Consider the following 22,747-nt stretch of genomic DNA (forward strand, 5'->3'; position numbering starts at 1 on the left):
TGTTAAGTACAATAGTTACATGGTACAGTTGGAAAAAAGACAAGTAATCATGATAAACCAAGGGATGGGAAAAGATAAAGGGAATGGGCTGTAGGTTCTTTCATAGTGCATAATTCAATCTGCCCTAAAGAGCAGGTCCCAAGTGTTGATTCACTTAATCAACATTCCAAACAAGAATTTTACACATGTACATAAGTATTTATGTTATTTTCTTCTAAAAAGCATCTAAGCACCTAGGCCTTTTTTGAAAATCATTGATAGTTCTCATGATGAAGAAGCATTGTCTCCTCTGGAGATTGGACCTTTTGTTCTCCAGACAGAAGGAGTGACCCCTTGTCTTCTGAGGGTGTTTTATCATATTCATTTATTCACTTGATTTTACGTATTTTTTACTACTCTTTTTTATACCACTGCATTATTATAAAAAAAAGTGTATAGATTTAATAAGTAATACGTCTTGCAGTGAAAGAAAAGACAGTCTAATTTGAACTCAGTGGTAGAAGCATGAATCTGAAGTATCTGTAGAAAGGACTTACTTAGTGAACACAGAAGATTTCTGTTTTAATAATGTTTTCATTCAAAGTATATTTTAAGTATTAAAATGCTATCAATCAAAAAATGTATTGCCTTTACAAGTGTTTTGCTGCATAAGTAGAAAAAAATCAAATTTTGGGGAAGATCAGCAGCAGTGAGTGAGAATGGAATAATCATATGACAACTATTACGCTCAATGGAGTAGATCTGTTTTGTGGGGGACCTTCACCATATTAGACAAGTGCTTTTAATGTTATAGCCATCAAATAAAGCACCATTGCAATCTAACACTGTTTTGTGCTTTCAAGAGTGATAATGACCATATGCCACATGAGAGTAATTAAAGGTGCCCTATGGCGGTGGTACTCAACCTCATTAAGTATATCCAAACAGGGGAATAATAAAGAGATAATCACCCGATCCTTATTCCATCCAACAGAATCTATTAAAGTAAACGCTGGAAACCCCTGTGACAAAGTCACTGGTAATGTAATAGATAGGAGATATGTATGACTGTACTTAATGGCAACAGTGATAGGAAACCAGAGTATTTTCCTCCAGCACACTACATGGTGTGAAGGTTAAGTTATGCTATGGGCTGGTTTTAGTGAACCTTCATAGAGCAGGTGGGAGGAGGGCCACCATATCTCCACCTGCAGTGTCCTCACAGGACCTGTGTGATGTCAAGATCATGTGGTCAGTCACATGATGGAGGAGTCACATGGTCTGGAGTTTAAATTACTGGGCTCTAGAGGCAGTCTTTGTTCAACAAGACTGGACAGAATATTCTCTAGTAGTTTTGTGTCCTGAAGAGAGTATTGCTCCAGAGCGTGATGCTACCCACATAAGTATGGACTGTGTCACAGTGTTTTGTTTTTTGTTGTTGTCTGTTTTTGCCAGAAAGGCTGTGTTTATTTTCCCTTTGTGTTGGTTTATGCTCCATAACAATGAACCAACTGAAGATTTAAAGAGACAATGTTCCGATTTTTCTTCCTCCATATACTGCAACGTGAGTTGAACTACCACAAGTGGTGTTTTGAATGTGGGCATAGTTCCGGGAACACAAGTAGCAGCGGTGAGCAAACCACTTGTCCTCGGTAAAGGTAGCCATAAGCTGGGGGACGACAGACTAAATGGAGAACCTGATTAAGCATTTGGTGAACGCGCAGCAGCAACAGCTGGCACATCAGGAGACGAGCAAGTTGCTTATTCAGCATGTGCAGCAGCAACAGTGTCAGGACCAGTTCAGACAACAGCAGCAGATTGAGTTGCTTGCCGAGAGAGTTCATGGGAAACCGGAAGCCCATTTCACAAGTACAGGTGGAGACACACACGTCCAGAAAGTGGTAAGATGGGCAATGCAGAAAATTCCCCCGGGTGATATAGAGGCATTTCTGACTGTTTTTGAGCGGGTAGCGGAGCAAAAGAGACTGCAACCAGACCAGTGGGTGGAGGTGCTGGCCCCCTTTCTAACCGGCGAGTCCGAGAAGACTTATTATGACCTGGCCTTACAAGAATATGCCAAATTTAAAACTGAGATACTGGCACACTCGGATGACTAAGTCTGTCCGAGCACAAAGGGTTCATAACTCTTCAGATGGTGAAGTGGGTTGTAATGGACAGATTTATCTACTCCCTACCAAGGCCGGTACAGACATGGGTTGTCTAGGGGGATCCATGGAATGCAGATGACCTGGTGGGCCTCGTGGGAAGGTATCAGGTGGTCGAGAGGTCCCTAAGGAAGCTGGTGGGTGGTACATCTCCATACTGGGTACCCAGCGGGAGCCTGAGTTCAAAAGAGGTAGCAGAGCCACCTCTGGGGGAAGTCTGAGGCTCCAAGGAGCCATTGAGGGCTTGCAAAAGACTGCTGGTAAAGATGTGATCTGCTGGAGGTGTCACGGTCCTGTGCACATAGTGGTCCGTTGTTATGAGTCTTCTGAGCAGATGGATTGCAGCCCTAGCAGGCGCTGCTCGTATTATGCTTATCCCACTTGCAGTGTGGACCATCAGCCCGGAGATGTTTCGCAGTCATGTCCTGTGTCCATAAATGGGGTACTGGTGTCAGGATTATTGGACTTGGGGGGTTTGGTGACCTTGATAAGGGCCACACTTCCCCACCAGTTGATCCCAGGGAACTATATGGGGATCTGCTGTATCTACAGGGACACCAAGGACTACCCTATTGCCAGGGTGCTGATAAAAACAAGCCGGGATGCAGAGTCCCATGAGGTTGGGGTAGTCAGAAACTTGCTACGCCCCGATATATCGGGCAGAAATTCAGCCTGTTCTGGAACTTGTGGGGAAAGGTGGGGATGCCCTTGTATGTCCTAGTTGGTGATGAGGACGAAACGGTGATCAGTGAGGCTGAGGTTCCTGAACTGAGGGTTACTGGTGAAAATTTGGGGACTGCTCAAATGCAGGATTTTACCCTAAATTGGGCATTGGAAAATGTGTCTGGGTTTGATGGGGTTGCTCAAGAGCCAGAGACTGACACCAGATACCCACACTTTGCAACCAATGGCAAATTTTTGTATCAAGTGACCACACTGAGGGGAGGTGAGAAAGTGGAGCAGCTGTTGGTTCTAGGGCCCTACCGGTGGAGGGTTTTAGACATTGCCCATTTACATGTTTTGGGGGACATCTGGGGGTAGAGAAAATGCAGGAGACAATAATGCAGAGGTTCTATTGGCCGGGATGATACCAGGATATCTTAAATTATTGTAGGTCCTGCCCCACCTGCTCTCTCTTCTCACTTCCGAAGTCCCCTAGTCCTATTGCCTGTAATAGAGATCCAATTTGTGAGAATTGCCATGGACCTAGTAGGTCCTCTATTTAAGATGAGGGCACCAATTTATCCTAGTAGTCATGGACTATGTGACCCGGTCCCCTGAAGCATTACCACTAAGGAACTCATCATCCAAGAGTATCGCCCGGGAACTTGAACAGACCAGGGAACCCCCTTCATGAGCACGGTAATGAAAGATCTGTGTAGTGTCCTCCAGATTGCCCAGCTGCAAACCTCAGTTTACCTTCTGCAGACCGATGGTCTACTAGAGCGCTTCAATAAAACCTTAAAACCAATGCTCAAGAAGGTCATTGAGAAGGACAAGCAAGACTGGGACTAGCTGCTTCCATTTCTGCTCTCCTCCATCAGGGAAGTTCCCCAAGCCTCTGATGGCTTCTCAACGTTCGAGCTCCTGTACGTTCGACATCCATGAGGGCTCCTGGACATCGCTAAGGAAACCTGGGAAGCCGAGGTCACGCCACATCAGAACATCATAAAGCAAGTCACCCTGCTGCAGGAGAGGATGGAGAAAGTAATGCCTATTGTGAAGAAACATCTTCTCCAGTGTTATGACCTGGTGGTCAGGACAATAATGGACCTGGTGGTTAAGAGCACACGGAATGACCTGGTAGTTACTGATAATAAAGGACGAGCTCTGGGACGTGGGAACTCTGCTGACCGCAATCCCTAATCCTATCACACACACTAGAAATAGCCATGGATTGCTCCTAACGCTCCCTATGCAACTCGGCACAGCCTAAGAAACTAGCTAGCCCTGAAGATAGAAAAATAAAGCCTACCTTGCCTCAGAGAAATTCCCCAAAGGAAAAGGCAGCCCCCCACATATAATGACTGTGAGTAAAGATGAAAATACAAACACAGAGATGAAATAGATTTAGCAAAGTGAGGCCCGACTTACTGAACAGACCGAGGATAGGAAAGGTAACTTTGCGGTCAGCACAAAAACCTACAAAAAGACCACGCAGAGGGCACAAAAAGACCCTCCGCACCGACTCACAGTGCGGAGGCGCTCCCTCTGCGTCCCAGAGCTTCCAGCAAGCAAGACAACAACAAAATAGCAAGCTGGACAGAAAAATAGCAAACCAAAGAAAAACAAGCAGGACTTAGCTTCTACTGGGAAGACAGGTCACATGAACGATCCAGGAGTGAACAAGACCAATACTGGAACATTGACAGGTGGCATGGAGCAAAGATCTAAGTGGAGTTAAATAGAGCAGCCAGCTAACGAATTAACCTCGTCACCTGTGGAAGGAAACTCAGAAACACCCACAGCCACCAGAGGAATTCCATGGATAGAACCAGCCGAAGTACCATTCATGACCACAGGAGGAAGCCCGACAACAGAATTCACAACAGTACCCCCCCTTGAGGAGGGGTCACCGAACCCTCACCAGAGCCTCCAGGCCGACCAGGATGAGCCAAATGAAAGGCACGAACCAGATCGGCAGCATGAACATCAGAGGCAAAAACCCAGGAATTATCTTCCTGACCATAACCCTTCCACTTGACCGGGTACTGGAGTTTCCGTCTCGAAATACGAGAATCCAAAATCTTCTCCACCACATACTCCAACTCCCCCTCAACCAACACCGGGGCAGGAGGATCAACGCATGGAACCACAGGCGCCACGTATCTCCGCAATAACGACCTATGGAACACATTATGGATGGCAAAAGAAGCAGGAAGGGCCAAACGAAATGACACAGGATTGATAATCTCAGAAATCTTATACGGACCAATGAAACGAGGCTTAAACTTAGGAGAGGAAACCTTCATAGGAACATAACGAGACGACAACCAAACCAAGTCCCCAACACGAAGTCGGGGACCCACACAGTGCCGGCGGTTGGCGAAACGTTGAGCCTTCTCCTGGGACAATGTCAAATTGTCCACCACATGAGTCCAAATCTGCTGCAACCTATCCACCACAGTATCTACACCAGGACAGTCCGAAGACTCAACCTGCCCTGAAGAGAAACGCGGATGGAAACCAGAATTGCAGAAAAACGGCGAAACCAAAGTAGCCGAGCTGGCCCGATTATTAAGGGCGAACTCAGCCAATGGCAAAAAGGACACCCAATCATCCTGATCAGCAGAAACAAAGCATCTCAGATATGTTTCCAAAGTCTGATTAGTTCGTTCGGTTTGACCATTTGTCTGAGGATGGAAAGCCGAGGAAAAAGACAAATCAATGCCCGTCCTAGCACAAAAAGATCGCCAAAACCTCGAAACAAACTGGGAACCTCTGTCAGAAACGATGTTCTCCGGGATACCATGCAAACGAACCACATGCTGGAAAAACAATGGCACCAAATCAGAGGAGGAAGGCAATTTAGACAAAGGTACCAAATGGACCATCTTAGAAAAGCGATCACAAACCACCCAAATGACCGACATCTTTTGAGAGACGGGGAGATCCGAATTAAAATCCATAGAAATATGCGTCCAGGGCCTCTTCGGGACCGGCAAGGGCAAAAGCAACCCACTGGCACGAGAACAGCAGGGCTTAGCCCGAGCACAAGTCCCACAGGACTGCACAAAAGAACGCACATCCCGTGACAAAGATGGCCACCAAAAGGATCAAGCCACCAAATCTCTGGTACCAAAGATTCCAGGATGCCCAGCCAACACTGAACAATAAATCTCAGAGATAACTCTACTAGTCCATCTATCAGGGACAAACAGTTTCTCCGCTGGGCAACGGTCAGGTCTATCAGCCTGAAATTTTTGCAGCACCCGCCGCAAATCAGGGGAGATGGCAGACAAAATTACCCCCTCTTTGAGAACACCCGCCGGCTCAGGAACACCCGGAGAGTCAGGCACAAAACTCCTTGACAGGGCATCAGCCTTCACATTCTTAGAGCCCGGAAGGTACGAAACCACAAAATCAAAACGGGAGAAAAATAATGACCATCGAGCCTGTCTCGGATTCAACCGTTTGGCAGACTCAAGATAAGTCAAATTCTTGTGATCTGTCAAGACCACCACACGATGCTTGGCTCCTTCAAGCCAATGACGCCACTCCTCGAATGCTCACTTCATGGCCAACAACTCTCGATTACCAACATCATAATTGCGCTCAGCAGGCGAAAACTTTCTAGAAAAGAAAGCACATGGCTTCATCACCGAGCCATCAGAACTTCTTTGCGACAAAACAGCCCCAGCTCCAATCTCAGAAGCATCAACCTCAAGCTGAAACGGGAGCAAAACATCTGGCTGGCACAACACAGGGGCAGAAGAAAAACGACGCTTCAACTCCTGAAAAGCCTCTACAGCTGCAGAAGACCAATTGACCACATCAGCACCCTTCTTGGTCAAATCAGTCAACGGTTTAGCAACACTAGAAAAATTAGCGATGAAGCGCCGATAAAAGTTAGCAAAGCCCAGGAACTTTTGCAGGCTCTTCACAGATGTCGGCTGAGTCCAATCGTAAATGGCCTGGACTTTAACAGGGTCCATCTCGATAGTAGAAGGGGAAAAAATGAACCCCAAAAATGAAACCTTCTGAACTCCAAAGAGACACTTTGACCCCTTCACAAACAAGGAATTCGCACGAAGGACCTGGAACACCATTCTGACCTGCTTCACATGAGACTCCCAATCATCCGAAAAGACCAAAATATCATCCAAATACACAATCAGGAATTTATCCAGGTACTCTCGGAAGATGTCATGCATAAAGGACTGAAATACTGATGGAGCATTGGAAAGCCCGAATGGCATAACCAGGTACTCAAAATGGCCCTCGGGCGTATTAAATGCTGTTTTCCATTCATCGCCTTGTTTAATACGCACAAGATTATACGCCCCTCGAAGATCTATCTTGGTGAACCAACTAGCCCCTTTAATATGAGCAAACAAATCAGACAGCAACGGCAAAGGATACTGAAATTTGACTGTAATTTTATTGAGAAGGCGGTAATCAATACAAGGTCTCAAAGAACCATCCTTCTTGGCCACAAAAAAGAACCCTGCTCCTAACGGTGATGACGACGGGCGAATATGGCCTTTCTCCAAGGATTCCTTTATATAACTCCGCATAGCGGCGTGTTCTGGCACAGATAAATTGAACAATCGGCCCTTAGGAAACTTACTACCAGGAATCAAATTAATTGCACAATCGCAATCCCTATGAGGAGGTAGGGCACTGGCTTTGGGCTCATCAAATACATCCCGATAATCCGACAAAAACTCTGGAACTTCAGAAGGAGTGGAAGACGAAATAGACAAAAATGGAACATCACCATGTACCCCCTGGCAACCCCAGCTGGACACAGACATAGATTTCCAGTCCAATACTGGATTATGGACCTGTAGCCATGGCAACCCCAAAACAACCACATCATGCAGATTATGCAACACCAGAAAGCGGATATCCTCCTGATGTGCAGGAGCCATGCACATGGTCAATTGGGTCCAGTACTGAGGCTTATTCTTGGCCAAAGGCGTAGCATCAATTCCTCTCAATGGAATAGGATACTGCAAGGGCTCCAAGAAAAAACCACAGCGCCTGGCATACTCCAAGTCCATCAAATTCAGGGCAGCGCCTGAATCCACAAATGCCATAACAGAATAGGATGACAAAGAGCAAATCAGAGTAACGGACAATAGAAATTTAGACTGTACCGTACCAATGGTGGCAGACCTAGCGAACCGCTTAGTGCGCTTAGGACAATCGGAGATAGCATGAGTGGAATCACCACAGTAAAAACATAGCCCATTCCGACGTCTGTGTTCTTGCCGTTCAGCTCTGGTCAAAGTCCTATCACATTGCATAGGCTCAGGCCCATGCTCAGATAGTACTGCCAAATGGTGCACAGCTTTACGCTCACGCAAGCGTCGATCGATCTGAATGGCCAAAGACATAGACTCATTCAGACCAGCAGGCATGGGAAATCCCACCATGACATCCTTAAGGGCTTCAGAGAGACCCTTTCTGAAGATCGCTGCCAGGGCACATTCATTCCACTGAGTGAGCACAGACCACTTTCTAAACTTCTGACAATATATCTCCGCTTCATCCTGACCCTGACACAGAGCCAGCAAGATTTTCTCTGCCTGATCCACTGAATTAGGTTCGTCATAAAGCAATCCAAGCGCCAGGAAAAACGCATCAACATCACGCAATGCTGGATCCCCTGGCGCAAGGAAAAATGCCCAGTCTTGAGGGTCACCACGTAACAAAGAAATAATGATCTTTACTTGTTGAACAGGGTCACCTGAGGAGCGAGGTTTCAAGGCAAGAAACAATTTACAATTATTTTTGAAATTCAAGAACTTAGATCTATCACCAAAAAACAAATCAGGAATTGGAATCCTAGGCTCTGACATCGGATTCTGAACCACAAAATCTTGAATGTTTTGTACACTTATAGTGAGATTATCCATCAAAGAGGACAGACCTTGAATGTCCATGTCTACACCTGTGTTCTGAACCACCCAGATGTAAAGAGGAAAAGAGAGACAAAACACACTGCAAAGAAAAAAAAATGGTCTCAGAACTTCTCTTATCCCTCTATTGAGATGCATTAGTACTTGTGGCCACCTGTACTGTTATGACCTGGTGGTCAGGACAATAATGGACCTGGTGGTTAAGAGCAAACAGAATGACCTGGTAGTTACTGATAATAAAGGACGAGCTCTGGGACGTGGGAACTCTGCTGACCGCAATCCCTAATCCTATCACACACACTAGAAATAGCCATGGATTGCTCCTAACGCTCCCTATGCAACTCGGCACAGCCTAAGAAACTAGCTAGCCCTGAAGATAGAAAAATAAAGCCTACCTTGCCTCAGAGAAATCCCCCAAAGGAAAAGGCAGCCCCCCACATATAATGACTGTGAGTGAAGATGAAAATACAAACACAGAGATGAAATAGATTTAGCCAAGTGAGGCCAGACTTACTGAACAGACCGAGGATAGGAAAGGTAACTTTGCGGTCAGCACAAAAACCTACAAAAAGACCACGCAGAGGGCGCAAAAAGACCCTCTGCACCGACTCACGGTGCGGAGGCGCTCCCTCTGCGTCCCAGAGCTTCCAGCAAGCAAGACAACAACAAAATAGCAAGCGGGACAGAAAAATAGCAAACCAAAGAAAAACAAGCAGGACTTAGCTTCTACTGGGAAGACAGGTCACAAGAACGATCCAGGAGTGAACAAGACCAATACTGGAACATTGACAGGTGCCATGGAGCAAAGATCTAAGTGGAGTTAAATAGAGCAGCCAACTAACGAATTAACCTCGTCACCTGTGGAAGGAAACTCAGAAACACCCACAGCCACCAGAGGAATTCCATGGATAGAACCAGCCGAAGTACCATTCATGACCACAGGAGGGAGCCCGACAACAGAATTCACAACACTCCAGGCACAGGCAAGGGTGTATAACCAATCAGCAAGGCTGAAGAAATTCCAGCCCAGGGATTGCATGCTAGTGATTATCCCCATGGTGGAGAGCAAGTTCCAAGCCACGTGGCAAGGCCAATACGAGGTGGTGGAAAAACTGAGCAAGGTGAATTACAAGGTATACCAGCGAGGTTGAAGGAAGCCACACCAAGTCTATCATGTGAACTTGTTCAAGCCCTGATGAGACCAGGAATCACTGGATACCCCATGCCTGGGAGCCAGTCCCAAAACCACAATGGATGATGTCATAATTGCAGAGACTCTGGTGCTGGCCCAGAAGCAACAGTGTCAGGAGCTGTTACAGTGGACCCGTGACCTGTTCTCAGAGTTACCAGGGCATATACAGGTGGTGGAGCATGACCAAACCGCATGTAAGGATGAACCTCAAGCCCTATAGAATTCCAGAAGCACGTTAAGAGGTGATATTAAATGAGGTGAAGAGGATGCTAGACCTCGGGGTGATAGAGGAGTCGAAAAGTGGATGGTTGAGTCTCATCTTCCTCATGCTGAAGCCCGACGGTGAGTGGCAGTTTTATAGCAACTACCACAGTCTGAATTAAGTCTCAAGTTTTGTTGCATACCCGATGCCTTGTGTGGAAGAAATCATTGAGAGATTTGGACCCGGGAGGTACATTACAACCCTCAACCTGACGAAGGGCTATTGGCAGATCCCCATGTTCCAGAGTGCCAAGGAGAAGATGCCTTCTTGTCACTGGATGGGTGTTTCCAATACAACAGAATGCCCTTTGTATTGCAAGGGGCCCCAGCAACCTTCCAGAGGGCTAGGGATCGGATCCTAGCTCCGCATAAAAAGTATGCCATAGCCTACCTAGATGACTTTGTGGTCTTCATCCCTGACCAAAGGTACAGGCGGTTCTGGATGCTTTAAAAAATGCAGAGTACACCATAAATCCGAAAAAAATGTGCCATAGGGAAGGAAGAGGCCAAGTACCTAGGCTATGTCGTCGGGAGGGACGAAATCAAGTCACAACTAAACAAGATCGAGGCGATTAAGAAGTGGCCACCACCTCTATCCAAAAAGCAGGTGAGGGAGTTTCTTGGAATTGTGAGTTATCACTGGTGATTCATTCTAAGGTTTGCCATTATCGCCACATCATTATTATGGCGCACACACATACTCACCTTGCTTCCCAGGTCCCTAGCAACGTTCCACCTTCTCTTTCGGGTCCTCAGCCGCGCTGGGGATCCCGTTCCCCAAGCATGCGTGCTAGGCCACTTAGGTCATGGTCGCACGCACTCCTGGCTTCTTTATGATGCCAGGTTGTACTGACCCCGAAGCGCTGTCCTGCCTGGGCAGTGGCCTCCAGGCATATCAGGTTACTTTCTGCTAGAGGAAGCAGCTGATTGTTATTGTGCCTTACCGTGCTCCCTCCAGGTCCACTTAGGTTTCTGTACGTCAGGTCCCTGTACGCTTCCAGTGTTGTGCGTGTTCTGCTCTGTCCCTGTACGCTTCCAGTGTGTGCTTGCTCTGCTCTGTTTCTGCATATTTCCAGTGCGTGCGTGCTCTGCTCAGTCCCTGTATGCTTCCAGTTCGTACTCTGCTCTGTCCCTGCACGTTTCCAGTGCATGCGTGTTCTGCTCAGTCCCTGTAGGCTTCCAGTGCGTGCTCTGCTCTGCTCCGTCCCTATACTCCTCCAGTGCAAGCTCTGCTCTGTCCAGGATCTGGTATCATCTGCGTGAACCCTGCCATGTCCTGAGTTCTGGGTTTTCTCTGTGGCTGCTCCACCTGTCTGGTCCTCGGTAAGTACCCTGATTCTCCTCATTGTCCTCGAGCCGCCCCTCTGGCACAAGCTATCGTGGTTCATCTCCCTCCTAGGCTTGCCCCTAACGGTCCCTGTATAGGGGTCAGTTCCACCTGGTCAGCTCGCCTGGGAACGGTCGTCACCGCGATCCAGTGGTTCCACTCCAGGAATCCTAACAACCATTGACGGAACTTCTTAAAGGCACTAAAATGGACTGATGACACAGAGATGGAATTCCAAGAGCTGAAGCGTGCTCTGTGTAAACATCCATTTCTGGTGTCGCCAGACTTCAGCAAAGAATTCGTGGTCTAGACAAATGCATCAGAAGTCGGGTTGGGAGCAGTGCTGTCTCAGGAAGTAATGGGGAAGAACATTCCTTCCTGAATCTGAGCAGGAAGCTCTCGTCTTGCAAGAAGAACTATGCCATTGTGGAGAAAGATTTTCTGGCTACATAATGGGCCGTGGATACGCTGAAGTATTATCTACGAGACTGGAGGTTCAAACTTGTGACAGACCATGCCCCTTTGAGATGTTTAAGGGAAAAGGAGGGTAAGAATGCCCGGGTGGCTAGGTGGTTCTTAGGCCTCCAGGATTTCAGGTTCCACGTAGAACATAGACCCGGGAAGTTACATGGGAACGCAGATGCCCTCTCCTGAATTCCTTGTTTGGTGTCTGAAGGTGACAAAGCGCCTGGCTTTTGGCAGAGGGGTGGGGATATGTGACAGTGTCACTGGTGCCATATGTAAGGGGAGATATGTGTCGCAAAGGTTATTATCCTGCGTGATGTGAAAGCCATAAGTTTTCTTCCAGCATTATATGGGCTGAGTAAATCATGCGTTCCCAGGGTTTGGCTTTCATGATGAGTAAGTCAGAGATGGGCGGGATGGCTACTCACCATATCTCCACCTAAAGGGTGTGGTTGGAGGCAGTTAAATGTCTAGACAGTGATTTTTTTCATTCTGTGTTGGTTTTAGAGGAAGGAAGCCTCCGGGCTGAAGCTCCAGTGAGAGCTGCCGTATACGTTTGTCCCAGAAGTCAGGAGCCATACTGGGAAGGACTTTGTATAGACTTTTTATTTTAGTTTGTGCTGTTTTTGTTCCTATTTTGAACTTTATGGTTTATGAAGTAATAAACCACCCAGAGACTTTAACCTAAAGTGTTCCTGTGTCTTCCTCGGGGATCAGGAAACATGAACAAGAAAAACTACAGACCATATAAACGACGATCACCCAAATAATTACCAAATTTTAACAATACTTTATTGGGCACAATAGAAAAACAAACAAACACCATTTAAAAGTCATAAGATGACAAGTACAAAAATGCTCATAATAGAGCCCAGCCCTAAAGATGACAAACTCAATTAATGTCCTATAAGGCAATAAATCACCAATATATAAATGATCAGCACACCAAAAAATGGCTAAAAACAAGAACAAGACATTGCTGTTATATGGAATCTGCAATAATCACATAAGTAATGTGTACAAACATATAATATGACTGCAATGATCCAGGCTGTCGCATAAATGGCAACAGAAAAAGGTAACCTGAAATGGTGGAACAATCATGTATCATGCAGTCCCTTCAATAAATGCAAGGTTCAATTAGATCCCATGTAAAGATGCAAAAACAAAATAACGCAAGTGTCAATTTAAAGTGCATGAATAAGCAGCAAGTAATAGCACAGAGCCTAGGATGCTTGTCTGGCAACGAAAAAATAATGAAAAAGTCCAGAGCCCAAATCAAGGTATGGATGTATAAGTTGCACTTAAGTAAAGGAGAAGAAATACCCAGCATCCCATAATACTTCTCTGAGATCAAGGCGGACTTGGATGGTAATGTCTGGGAAAGAGTCACATCAAAAGGGCAGGAGACATGCCCGACGTGTATCGCCACTCAAGGTGGCCTTGTCAGGGGCCGGTGATTGCATTCTCCTGTACCCCATATATTTATATAGATAGAATAGATTAACAACAATAAACAGCTTTGTAGCTTACCAGCGAAGCGATGGTGAAACATGCTGGAAATACGTGCCAGTCATGTGACCATATCATAGAGACCAAACCGGACCATGCATACGCACATGGTGGATCAGATAAGTGAGCCGACCTTACATACCACGATAAAAGGAGAGCAGGCATTCAGTGAGATGATCCCTGGTCCATGCTGTCTAGGGCCAGCGGATGAGAGATCCCACTGACCCCCCATGTCTCCACATTTGGTGGCAGTGGTGGGATACTACTCAGCCTGGCGGATCACGGAAAAGAGATCGGGCATTCAGTTGGATGAGCCCTGATCTATGTGGTCTTTCTAAAGAGAGTCAGGCCAGCGGACGAGAGCACCCACTGACCTTGTGTTTCCACACAGGTGTTCGCCTAGTCACACAGGCTTTCCTCGGTCCGTGGTACATTAGTTCCAATACCACGTGAATTATAGATTGTTCAGTCCATGTAACCCGTTGGTTCTCAATCTACTCCACTCTCTGAGCTGTACCAGGAGATCTCCTGCCAGAAAGATCAACAAGACAAGGTAAGTCATGCTGACCACAGTGTCCACATCCACTCCTGTCCAAGCAGCGGCAACCTCAACTGTGACTCCTCAGTCTGCCAGTTATATCCCTAGTTTCAGACCCCATCTGTCTTCTCCACCACAATTTGATGGTGATCCTGCATAATGCCTTTGTTTCCTCAATCAATGCATGCTGCACTTTGAGCTATTGACATCAATTTTCTTCAGACCTGGCCAAAGTGGCATTTATCACGTCCCATCTTAGTGGCAAGGCTCTCACTTGGCTCAACCTATTGTGAGAGAGGGGATCCCTTAATCTTCAATCACCAGACTTTCCTAGAGGCCCTTCCCAAGGTTTTTGATGAGATGGGCCATATTTCTTCCACAGCATCCTCTCTCCTCAGGCTGCACAGTGAAATCCCACTGTAAGCCAGTATGTCGTCCATTTCCATACATTGTTCTCCAAGTTCGCTTGGAATAATGAGGTACTGGGATGGCCTGTCTGGGAGAATTAAGAATGAATTGGCTGTCCTGCCTTTCTAGATAACAGAATCCCAGGCTACCCGGATAAACCTTAGGTTTCAGGACAGCTCCAGGGAGGTGATCTGAGAGAAAAGACCTATGCGCCTGGCTCCTACCTTCTAGAGGCTGCTTTTGCTGCAAACCTCAGCTTCTACACTACCCTCTGAATCTATGCAAGTCAACTTCATGAAGCTGAAGAGAATGTGAGAGCAGACAAAGTCCTCTAGAAACAATCCTCATAATAAAAAATTTTTTATTCAGGTATACAAATTACATTAAAAAACATTAAAAATTGGAAATGCAACCTACCCACAAAAATTAAGAGAAAAAGCGCAATCACTGCACGTGACAATTAATTTTGTAAATTAAATACAATGATACAGATTATGCAAGATAACAAACATCGTATATTGATCCAACAGACAGTCTAGAGTGGAATAAGAATACCTCAATGATTCAGATGTAGTGGTATGAAATACCGTACCATCTATACTGATAGTAATAGTCATATGGCCAATCTGAAATACAGTGTGAAAATTAGGTAAAGTGCATAGTGCAAATAGAGTCAAATAGGCTATATAGAAAAAATAATAAATAGCTATTTCTATATAGTGTCCAGTTATATACCAAATGTATCTGTTTTCACCTGAATGCCAAAGGTAGAAGTTTTTTCACAGTATAATAAAGTCAATAAAGTTCCTAGCCTTCAGAGGGAAAACAGAGAACAATGTGAACACCATGGCTTAAGATGTTCATATGGAACATAGTACCAGCAAGTGAAAATATCAGAGGTAATTAGAATACAACCTGTCTGAAGACATGTACAAGTGTACCCCTTGACGCGCGTTTCGATAGTCAATCTTCCTCAAAAGGGGTGCGTATACTTCATGAAGCTAGCCAAGCATTGCCAGGAAGTCCTTAATTCTGAGGGAAGGTGATTCTACGTCAGTAGCCTCAAACATTTAATATGCTCCTGTCCTGAGAACCTAGGAAACTTCAAAGCCTAGGGTCAGTAGGAGAGGGTACGCTGAGTGAGAACTACTCCTCTACCCTGCTGACTTTGTCAATGTCCACTTCTTGTAGTAACACCCATTTAATCGAATTGGCCTATCTGGTTCCACTGGAAATTTCATACAGCAGGTCATGGTTAATCGGTTTCAGATCCCCATCCAACATCTTCAGAGTCCTTTGATGGTATCATTTGTGAATGAGAGTCCTCTATCCGAAGCCATTGTTTTCATTTGCAAGCCAGGAGAACTTCGGATAGGAATGTTGCACTCTGAGAAGATCTCATTTTATGTGCTGCCAGGCTTGTCCCATCCTCTGCTCCTGGGCTTGACATAGTTATGAGCGCATGAGTCAGTCTTGGATTGGAGATCTGGAGAAGTACTTCATTGGGGGTCAGTTCTGTCACAAGAAATGTCTTTTCTCCATCCGTCCCGTTTGAACTCTGGTCATGCCATCAAATTACCTGGCTTGCATACCACTTATTGGACTTTTGCGGACACCTTCGCTAAGAAGGAGGCACAGACATTACCATCACACAGGCCGTACGACTGCCCTGTAGATCTTCTCCCGGGTACCTCTCCCCCCTCGAGGCCATATCTATCTTCTGTCCCAGGCAGAGACTAGAGCCATGTCTGAATATATAAAGGAGAATCTGACTAAGGGATTAATTCGGAAGTTGTCTTCCCTGGCTAAAGCACAATTGTTCTTTGTTAAGAAGGACTGCTAAGGCTAGGTTCACATTGCCTGAAGTACATTGCATTAAACGGATCCGTTAAATGCATGTACAGAAAAAGAGCCAAATTTGTCAAAAAATCTACTTCACGTTAACGCTTGCGTTAACGCACGTGACTGCGTTTTTGTCATTTGGATGTCCGTTCACGAAGTATCCGTTTGTCTGCGTTTGTCACTGTCAATAAAGTTGTTGTTTTTTTTCTTTTTTTTTTTTCTCCTTTTGTCAGCATCGGGTGTGGGTGCATACACATTCTCCATTTTGAAAGCATCGAGTGAACTTCTGCTAGCAAGATGTTTGTGTCTGAGCTCGTTAGATTTCGCTTGATGCAGTTGCGACGTCGGCAGAGAAAGCGTAGTTCTCAAAGGAGATATTGGATCCACGAAGTGATTTTTTTTACAGAATACATATGGTGCCTTTCACACCCTGTATGTTCAGCTTCAGGATCATCCCTTCAAATTCCAATGCTATCTACGGATGTCCATTGAGACCTTTGATGTCCTGCTCACGCATGTGAAGGATGAGATACATCATCAGCGCAGCACTTTCCGTGAAAACATCTGTGCGGAGCAACGTTTAGTAGTGACTGTGAGATAATTATAATTTTTTTTATCATTCTATTGACAAAGACAAGATCTAGGTATCGTGGGGCATAATTATGTTCATTTAGGCAATTGTATATTCTATTATAACTAGCCTTTTTGTTAGTTATCCTTTAAAATCCTAAACAATTTTTTTTTTTCCTTTTTGATTGCCGACAGATATCTGGCTACCGGAGAATCTTTTGCGTCACTGCATTATCAATTTAGACTTGGGAAGTCAACAATTTGCCAACTGGTTCGGGAAACTTGTGATGCCATTTGGAACAACTTGCAACCACTTGTGCTACCAACACCGACATCATAAATGTGGCTAGCGATTTCCCAACAGTTCGAGGATGTGGCTAATTTCCCCAATTGTATTGGTGCCGTGGACGGCAAGCACATTCGGATTCAGAAACCAGCGCATAGTGGGTCACTATACTACAACTATAAAAAATACTTTTCCATTGTATTGATGGCTATTGCGGATGCAAGATACCGTTTTGTTGCTGTGGATATTGGTGCATATGGCCGGACTAACGATTCCAGAGTCTTCAGAGACTCCAACATGGGTAGATGTTTGTACAGCAACAACTTTAACATACCCTCATCACGACCTCTACCGGGGACCGAAGACCCAAGTTTGCCCTATGTTTTAGTTGGGGATGAGGCGTTCCAACTCGGACAAAATCTCCTAAAGCCGTACTCAAGCCGTAGTCTAAACTCCAACAGGCGCATTTTTAATTATCGCTTGAGCCAGGCAAGACGTTATGTGGAGTGTGCCTTTGGTATTTTGACGTTAAAATGGCGAATTTTACTAACTTGTATGCAACTGCAACCTGAAAATGTGGACCGTGTAGTGAAGGCATGCATCTGTCTGCACAATTTTGTTTCCAGACATGAACCCCAGGTGATGACCCCGATGACTGTGATTCGAACCTCATCAGCATAGAATCGACTGCTGTTCGGTCTACAGCTCAAATTATGAGGATTCGTGATCAATTTGCTAATTACTTCACACATGAAGGCCATGTTCCATGGCAAGACATACACGTGTGAAAATTATTGAAGTCTGAAGTTGTAGCCTGATATTTTGCTGAAATGTGTGGGGCTTTTTTTGTTTGTTTTAGTTCCCATAACCTTATGTCGTGTAAAAAGTTACATTCATGTTATGTTGTGTTAAAAGTTAAAGTCATACAAGAATCAGTTTACTATAAATGTTTAGGAATTTCTCCGAACTAACTGTCGCTAGACATGTTTAACATATGATATCCCAAAAAACATACACACGAAATTGGGTGCAAAAAAAAATTAAACGGCAAAACTGTAAACGCAGTAATTGCACCTGGCTGGGGACAGTGAACAGTACTATAGACTGTGGTATTGCGCGGGCCTATTGTCTGCCCAACTGTATGATGGACTGCTACATTGCCTCTGATGTTCCATGCTCGGTTCACCGCGGCCTCTGTATTGAGGGTTGTAGTCCGGCATGTCCATGCTTCTTGTTCTCGAGGAAGTGGGTTCCTGGGGGCCCACAAATTCCTCAAGAAGGTCATCCAGTCTTTGCCTAAACATAAGGTTTCTGTGTGCCGGGATATTTTGAGCTACAGGCACATAGGACAAAAAAAGGAGCTTCCACTCATTTGCTGAATATACAGACTCGCAGGATTGCAAGTCGGTAATTTCCCGCCTCAGGTCTCTGAGTTCACTGCGACACATGTCCTCTACCCGTTGGAGTCCATCAACAATAATGGCATCAGCTTCATCTTTTTGTGATGCTCGCTTTCGTCCACGCTGGGCTTGCAACCGGGCACTCACACCAGAAGCAACAGTGCTTCTCTCCACAGATCGTTGCTCGCTGATGCCAGACACATCTTCAGCGCCCATCTGCTGGCTTGGTTCCAGTGGAGATGGCTCCAGTTCCTCTGCCTGTCTAGGCGCAGCGGTACTGCATATCGTGCTGTAACCCAAAAAATAAAATTAATTATTTTTATTTAAACTATTTTGTCTCGCACACATACCTATTTTTACTTACGAGCGCTGAGACACTGTTTTTTGCAGAAAGAGGAATTGCTCGTAATGCACATACGGGGTCAGCCGTTTGCCACCAGATCCACTTGGTGCATTTTGGCTGTTGCGGAAGTCATGGACAAAGCGATTCCTTATCGATTTCCAACGGGTATGGACAGCATCGGCTTTAAATAAAAAAAAAAAAGATATATAAATAGTAGATAGATAGTTGATAGATATATAGATAGTTGATAAATTGTGGATAGATAGTTAGTTGTTAGATAGTTGACATATAGATAGTAGATAGATAGTTGATAGCTGATATATAGTGGATAGATTGTAGTTATTAGATAGTTGATAGACAAATAGTTGAGAAATAGTGTATAGATAGTTGATAGATAGTTGAGAGATAGATAGTAAACAACAAGTGGATAGATAGATAGATAGATTATAGATAGATAGTAGATTGATAGATAGGAGAGAAAAAGTAAAAATTTTTGTTGATAGTTTTTTATTAGATTTTTAATTTAAAAAAAAAACAGCTGTTTGACTGTTTGCATTCCTTACATTTTGCAATTTAACGTCACCAATATTTACCAATTATTTTCTTAGAGGTTGCCGACTTCTCCATGTATCGGGGATCAAAGTGGCATATAATTTTATCCCAAAACTTCCGGTTCTTCACGATGTCATGGAGGGAGCTGTCGCTTTGGTCCCATATGGAGGGGTTGGCTTCCACAAGGTTGATCAGTGTCTCGTTGTGAATGGTCAATGGCTCTTCGTCAACCACAATCATTTTTTTTTTGGTGGCTGGCTTGGACTATGTAAACACAAAACATATGTTGAAAGGTTCAATTTCACTTGATGGCTAGACAGATAGATACATAGATAGAGAGATAGATAGAAAGAGAGAGATAGTTGATAGATAGTTTATAGATATAGTAGATAGAAAATGGATAGATACATTGTAGATAAATATAGGATAGCTAGTAGAAAGGTAGCGGATGGATAGTAGGTAAATAGTCGCAATGTGTTGTTTATTTCTGTCAATTTCATTAGCTTTTTTTTATACCAAAAAAATAGTAGATTGTTAAATCCCCCCCAAAAAAGGGACATTTTTTTTTAGTTTCTTTGTGTCGAAAAGGAAAAGTACTAGTTTTATATTTACCACTGGCAGTTGTGGCGACGACAGACGGCAAGGATGCTTCTTTTTCTTGTGTCCTCCGTGTGCCACAACATATGGTGTATTTAAAAGAAAAAAAAATTACAATTCTTGGATCAATAAAATTATGCCTGCAAAACAAAAAATGTGTGCCATGTACCTTTGTGGGTTTTGCCTTTTTTTTGGGGGGGGGGCCTAGCAGCCTCGGGCTCCGAAGGCTCCTATTTGCAATAAAAACATGATTATACACGTGCTTATCTGGAATTTCGCGCAACATTATTGTGGTTTTTTTAAAGTGCAAGCCTACCGATTACGATGAAAACACCGCAGACACGCTGCTGCTGCTTCCCTCACTATCCGACATCTGCGTGCAACAAAGCAATACATTTTTAGTACACACACATCCGACTGACAATACAGACTCCCATGATGTATACAGAGATATATAATATATAGCAATGTACTTACATTTCCTGTGATCTCTTGCAAGACACTCTCTCACAAGGTGCTGCAGGCGTCAGGAAAAATGTGTGGTAGGGACACTCCTCCTTTAATGGCCGAAATCATATTTCCTGTCACATGACCACATGGACCACCCTTAAACGCTATTAAAACGTATGGTTCTATTTGGAAATTTTTCATGATTTGCGTCTGGCTGCGTTTGCAATAGATTTCTATGTTAGAATTAACGCTTCCTTTAGTCTTGCGTTAGCTTGGCCGGACCCGAAAATGCTGCAAGCCGCGTTCCAAGGTTCGTCAGCAAAAAATGTTATGTGACAAACGCATGCCAATTTTGGCATACGTCACAATGCGTCAGACAATGCAAGTCTATGGGTGCGTTAGTATGTCCGTTATATTGCGTTTTCACTACTTAAAAACGTGTCCGTTAGACGGACTCACCTAGCGCAATGTGAACCTAGCCTAATTTGCCACATCCCTTTATTGACTATAGGGGTCTCAAACATATAACGATCAAGAATAAATATCCTCTGCACTTCATCTCCAACTTTTTTGATCATCTCAGAGGTTCCAGTATCTTACTAAGCTTTATGTGGGATGGTCATATAGCCTGATCTGAATATGCCAGTGAGACTAATGGGAGACTTCTTTTAATACCCCAGATGACCATCATAAGTATCATATAATGCCTGTCACGTCCGTATCAGAGGCAACAGTCGCTTCACATCTGGTTGCAGAAGGTCTCTGCATTTGGCATTGCAGACGCATTCTTAATCTTTCTGACTTTTGGAACCAGTGGCCACCTCCTTCCTGCTCTAATTGACACACTTGGACCTGGGTGTTTATAGACTCTCAGTCTGCTTCAGGGAGCTGCCGGTGATATTCACATTTTACTTTGTGAAGGCTTGGAGCTATAACAGTTGGCTTACTTCCTCTCTGGTGCTTGTCAAGGAAGTTTGGTGTTACCTCTCTGGAGTCTGCTCAAGCTAAGTTTCTTCTCCATTGTTTGTCTACCTTCTTGTCTTTAGTGTAAAGTGGGGACTGACCAGTGCTATCCCCCTCCCTATTCAGGACCTAGCTCTAGGGATATACAGGTCTTAAGTTTCCTGCTCGGAGATGATGTGGAGCCAATATAGGGGCGGTAGAGTAGGCAGGGTGCCATTAGATCTGCATTGGGGTTTCCACTCCCCCTTTCCGTGGCATTCAGGCTTCTTTCCCATCAGCCCCTCATGTTACACTTACCCTTCCCACACTGCATGTGGCATTGCCGTTTGGGCTCTCCAGTGCCCCAACAGTCTTCAAAGAACTGGTGAACAATATTTTCCAGAATCTACTCTACTCATGTCTGGTGATTTACTTTCACGATACATTGGTGTTTTCTCTTGATCTGCCCTCACACAGGAGGGACATTTGCCAGGTCTTGCAGAGGTTGAAGAACTGTCTGAATGCCAAGTTCGAGGAGTACGTCTTTAAGCAAAGCTCTCTTTACCTTCCTGGGATACATTATTTCAAATACTGTACTGAGGATGGATCCCTAGAAGGTGTCTGCTGTTTTGAAGTGCCCTCATCTTGATGGTCTGCAAGCAGTCCAACTGTTTCTGAGATTTACTAATTAGTACTACTAGTTCATACTAAATTTCTCCTCTCGGGCCACCCCAATTTCTTTTCTGCCTTGCAAGGGCACTAATCCCAGGGTATGGACTCCGGAAGCTGAAAACACTTTTGTCTCCCTAAAACAGGCCTACCCTTCAGCTCCAGTGCCGCACAAACCTGATAGTAATAAGCAATTCTTCTTGGAAGTGGATGTTTCTTCTTCCTCTAGGGCAATTGTCGTTTTTACTCGGAATCTCCTACTGGACGTATGGTGAACTGTGGTTTATTTTCCAAAGTCTTCTCCACTCTGGAACACAACTACTCTATTGGCAACAGAGAACTGTTGACAATTAAATTGGCTCTCTTGGAGTGACACTTTCTACTTGAATGAGCTGTTCATCCAGTAATTATTTACTCTGACCACAAGAACTTATCCTACCTGCAGTCTGCACAGAGGCTAAATCCATGTCGAGCCAGGTGGTCATTGTTCTTTACCCACTTTTATTTTGTTCTCCAATTCTGGACGGTGGGACAAGAACGTCAAGGCAAATGCGCTTTCTAGGTTCTTTCTTTCTTCTGACCAGGAGGAAGAGCCTCAACACATAATTGAGCCCTCCAAGATATTTAGTGATGCTTCTTTGAATTTGTCTCTGGTTCCAACC

This window comes from Ranitomeya imitator, chromosome 6 (assembly GCF_032444005.1).
Source record: "Ranitomeya imitator isolate aRanImi1 chromosome 6, aRanImi1.pri, whole genome shotgun sequence".
Classification (NCBI taxonomy): Eukaryota; Metazoa; Chordata; class Amphibia; order Anura; family Dendrobatidae; genus Ranitomeya; species Ranitomeya imitator.